General features: G+C 40.3%; 1 long non-coding RNA gene across 1 annotated transcript; it reads right to left on the bottom strand.

The window, feature by feature from the left end:
• Positions 1-213: 213 nt before the first annotated feature.
• Positions 214-4,503, bottom strand: LOC147580403 (uncharacterized). Its single transcript, XR_015251940.1, has 2 exons — positions 4,410-4,503; positions 214-2,000 (listed from the first exon to the last, which is right to left on the bottom strand). It is a non-coding gene; the product is annotated as an uncharacterized LOC147580403 (long non-coding RNA).
• Between the last annotated feature and the right edge of the window lie 565 nt (positions 4,504-5,068).

The following is a 5,068-nucleotide window of genomic DNA, read 5'->3' as shown; positions in this document are numbered from 1 at the left end:
TGACATCAACTTATCTTTGTTTCGTTTTCTTTTTCGTTTGTGTTATTTGTTCTGCTTTCTATAAGTCCTTGGCATTTTTATAATTCTATTTTTATTTATTATGCGTTTTGAATGTATCCCGTTGCATAACTTCTTCAGGGGTTGCTCTACGTATTACACTCTATATTCATAAATTATCACAATCTACTTTAATACTCTTTTTAGCCATGTGAGTGAAGTGTAAAAGATCGACTCCACAGTCACCCTTTTATAAAACAGTTGTTAGATAATTCTTCTGTTTACATTTAGAACCGTTATGAGACAGTCATTAATTTTTCCTTCAACTCTCAAGCGGCATTTAGAAAAATCAAGAAGAAAAGAAAAACCAATTATCTTTACTCATAGTTTTGCTTACTGAGTTTTTTTCTTCCTTTCTGATGATCCAGAAGTCCTTCTGTCATTTCCTTTCTGGTTAGACAATTTCTTTAGCCATTCTTTTAGGGTAGGTCTACTGGCAACACATTTTCTTAGTTTTCTTTCGCTTGAGACTGTCTTGGTCTTTTTTCCCCCCACTGTCTTTCGAGGGCTTGTTTTTATTTTTGTTTTGTCTTTAGTTCTCAGAAGTTTGACTACGATGTGTCTTGGTAAGAATTTCATCAAGTTTATCTTGCCTGGAATTCACTCAGCTTCTCAAATCTGAAAGTTTATGTCTTTAGGAAGATTTCAGCCTTTATGTCTCAAAGGACATTTTTAGGCCTGCCCTCTTCTTTCTTTCTAGAAGTCTGGTAATGCAAATGTTAGAGCTTTCATAATTGTCCCCCCAGGTCCTTGAAGTTCTGTTCATTTTCCCTTTCAGTCTGCTCCCTCTCTGTTGTTCATTTTAGGCAGTATATCGTCCTACCTTCCAGTTCACTGATTCTTCCCACTGTCTCCGCCATTTATTTGTTGAGCCCCTAACGTTGAGTTCTTGTGTTTTTGTGTCTTTTTCAGCTCAAAAGTTTCTCCATTTGGTTCATTTATATATCTTTTCATGTTTGCTCTGCGCTCCTATTTCTTTGTTGAAGCTTAATATTTTTGTCATTAGTTTCAAGAATGTTTGTAATTGCTCAGGGGAACATTTTTATAATAGCTACTTTAAAATCTTGGTCAGATCATTCTAACGTCTATGTTATTTTGATGTTAGCATGCATCTATTGTCTTTTATTCATTCAATTTGGGTTCTTCCTTGTTCTTGGTGTGATGAGTGATTTTGGATTGAATCCTGAACATTTGGGTAGCATGTTATGAGACTCTGGATCTTATTTAAAACGCTTCTTTTAACTGGCTTCCTCTGACACCACTCTGGTAGAAGGGTGATGTGTTTCCTCATTACTGCCAGATGGGGGTAGATATTCAGCTTCTCCACTGGCTTCTGTTGACATCTGGGAGGGAGAGTGTTCCTCATTACTGTTGGGTGGGCTATTCCAGCTCCCCAGTAGACCTCCAGTGATATTTCCCTGTACTGGAGGGGCAGGAATGCCTGTTACTGCTCTGTATATGACCTTCACCGACACCACAGGGGTAAGAGCTCTTTGTTGTAGCAGGGATGAAAGTCCCAGCTCCCTACTCAGCCTTCTCTGACATCAGCCAGTTGGTGTTTGTGATGTTTGCTAGGGTAGAGTGGTTTTTGTCCAAATGTTTTACGCCTTGTGAGGTTGTCCTTTTCCTGGTCCTTTGGCTAGAGAAAACAGGCTTTTGTTGGGTGTCCTCTTGTCAGTGTTTATTACTATTTTTGAGCTGTTGATATTCTATTTTATTGTATTCTAATCTATTCTATTATTCATTCATTCATTCATTCATTTACTTTGAGCTGTTGGCTTCTTTAACTCCAGGCCTAATCTATATGACAAAAAAGCAAAAACTCAGAAAACTGACCATTGTGTCATTCCTTGGGTCTTGAGATTCCTGGTCGGTCTGCCTTCTTCTCTTCACCTTTCTGAGTCTTCTTATGCCGGTGTTATACATAATCCCCAGGGTTTTCTCTGCACATAGCACGAGGAGTAAAATAAATAAAATAAAAAAATTTTAACAATTAAAACAAAATGTTTAAAAAGTAGGTGTGGCCCACCTTTCACAGGACCTTTCAAAATAACACAGGGTAAAAATAGAATTACTGATCTTGATAATATTTCAGGAGAAGACAATCTGATTATTGTATTGCTACTATCTATCTTTGGGAGAAAGTTCTTTTCCCACACTGATATGGAGGCTTACACTGAATCAACATTTTCTTTTCTTCTAGAAACTAATATACTGGTTATGGCAAATCTAAAAATGTATTAAAACTCTAAAAAAACAATCCCCTGAGCCCTTCTGTGTTTACACCAAAGTAATTATTGCTCCAGACACCTCCTGAAGCTCTAGAGAGAATCTGGAAGAGGGTGGATGAGCGAATTTTAACCTTTAATTTTCCTCTTTGTATAACTGCATAAGGACCCCTCATTCAGAAGCTGCTAAGACGAATTTACACCTCCCTGGACCTGTCACCTACAGAAAGGACACTTATTCTAAGCACCAAAATAATACCATAGCGAAGTAATGGACTCCACATCTAAGAATGCATGTGATGGTCATCCCAACCACAAAATTCAATCCCTTTTATTGCTGCCGATATTTATTTTACCAAAATTTCACGTTTCCTCCCAATGCAGAATGGCAAGAAGATCTCATGCAAATTTAATCCAAAACGTTTATTTTTTTTTTAATTTTTTTTTTTTTCAACGTTTATTTATTTTTGGGACAGAGAGAGACAGAGCATGAACGGGGGAGGGGCAGAGAGAGAGGGAGACACAGAATGGGAAACAGGCTCCAGGCTCTGAGCCATCAGCCCAGAGCCCGACGCGGGGCTCGAACTCACGGACCGCGAGATCGTGACCTGGCTGAAGTCGGACGCTTAACCGACTGCGCCACCCAGGCGCCCCATAATCCAAAACGTTTAAACACATGGCAAGACAACTGGGTGATGGTGAAAAGGTCAGGTAACCAATGGGCTGGTTTGTCACAATGGCACGAACGAATTATTTTAAATGATGCTCCTACTAAAGTTTCCAGATGTTTTGGCCACGGGCCAAGATAATGAATATTGCTAATCCACTGGCGAGAATGAAGCTGGCAAGCTAATTCACAGCACTGGAAATCAGGACCCTGGGTTGGGTTGTTGGGAACACACGAGGAGTATGTTTAAACGAAACATGCTTGTCTCGTCACTGACCCAGATCAAAAATTTGCTGAGGCCCTTGAGAGGAGTATTCACTCTTCATCGTCAGAAAGTACATCTAAAAAGAAAAGATGCCATATTTTGTTTACTTCTATTCCCTAAAGAGACCTCTTTATACTCATGAAAAGTTTGACGGTCAACCCTTTTGTCCTTTAGAGGTTGTCAGTGGAAAAGTTTAGAAGAGAGATATTTAAGTGGAAATATACATATATATACATATATATACATATAATATACATATGTGTATACACATATATACATATAATATACATGTGTGTATACATACACATATGTGTATACATACATATGTGTATACATATGTAATACACACATGTATATTATATGTAGATATATATTAAAAATAAGACTTTGGTGAAACATTAAAAAGATTCAAATTTTCAACTAACGAGAAATCAAAATGATTGGTATTTGTGTTGTTGTTGCTTCTGCCTGTAGTGGTGTTGCTCCAAACGCTCACCGTGTGCCTCTACGTTAGGTGACCCTACCCTATAAAATGCATAGATCACACTGCGTATACTTTCCGAGTTTGTGTTAAACTAGAAAATGTGCGTCCCAGGCCCACCTAGGGGGCACCCGGAAAAAAGTCTAGACATCAGGACGAAGCAACTAAAACTGGGGTAAAAACTCGCCCTTTGGACACAGCGTGGCACCTGCCGCTGTAGATTTCGCAGTCTCGCTTCCCCTTTCACAGACCCACTGACAAGAGGGTATTACAATTTTTGCTGACATCAGTGACCTGGCATCACTGATTTATTCCCTGCTTCGGTTTACAGAGGAATAAACCGGTAATTAATTATATATCAGAACATGAGAATCGACCTGGCAATAATGTACAGCCTAAGAACGCTCTATTTACATATGTAGGTTATTTAAAATATGTCTTGTTAAATAAATATTTAAAATACCTCCTTATTTCGCTTCATAAACTGTTTGGACTAAGGCTGCAATGCTATCCGCTGCAGAATGTTCGAAAGAGTGCAAGAGTTGCCAAAGATTCTCATCTCTGCCTGACCTGCAAAATTTGTCCTTGTCCATGCACGCCAAGGCGCACGGAAAGTCTCCTTAAGGAAAACCACAGCATAAAGTCTCTAGGCTGCCACTGAAATCGGTAATATTGGTGGAAACGTGATCCTCGACAAATGATCAAACTTACCTTTATGTTGAGGGCGGGTATGGAGAGCAGAGATCTAGACATAAATTAACCACAATCAACACGACTACGTCGGAGACGGAAGGTTAAGCAGACGGGAAGTAAGAGAAAGGGATGATTTGACAACAAAATATTCCCCCCCACTCTGGGTCCTCTTCCCTGTGTAAATGTCCAGAATTATTTTTAAAGGCGAACACAATCAAACACAGGACTCAAATCTGTACGGAGCCTCAGGGGCCAGGGCTCCCCGTAAGAATAGGAGCCCATGTGACCAGGCCAGCAGTCGTGGGAGGGCGAAGCCTTTTGTACCTTGCAGGAAGGCTGTGCTCAAAATCAAGCCAGAGCCCAGCAGGGTCTTGAGCTTGGGTTTGGTGCTCTGAACAGTTAGCTTTTTTTTTTTTTTTTTTTCCTTCCTGGAGGACATCTCCGAGTATCTGAAACTGCGGGGGGGTTTTCTCCAGAGCACATTTGCTCCCTACAGAACGCGATCATAAACCTATCAACTCCTGGTCCACCAGGGGGAGCACTTCACCAGCACAAAACAAACCTTCCCCAAAGGAAGTCACCGAAGGCGCCGCTTCCTCTCAACTCACGCAGCTTGAAGGCGACCCGGATTTTTATCGGTTCTCCGGAGCTGTGGCACTCACATACCTAACACTGAT

The sequence above is a fragment of the Puma concolor genome, chromosome B3 (assembly GCF_028749965.1).
Source record: "Puma concolor isolate L17-30 chromosome B3, mPumCon1.1.hap2, whole genome shotgun sequence".
NCBI classification, from domain to species: Eukaryota; Metazoa; Chordata; class Mammalia; order Carnivora; family Felidae; genus Puma; species Puma concolor.
This window is presented reverse-complemented; position numbering and strand designations above follow the sequence as displayed.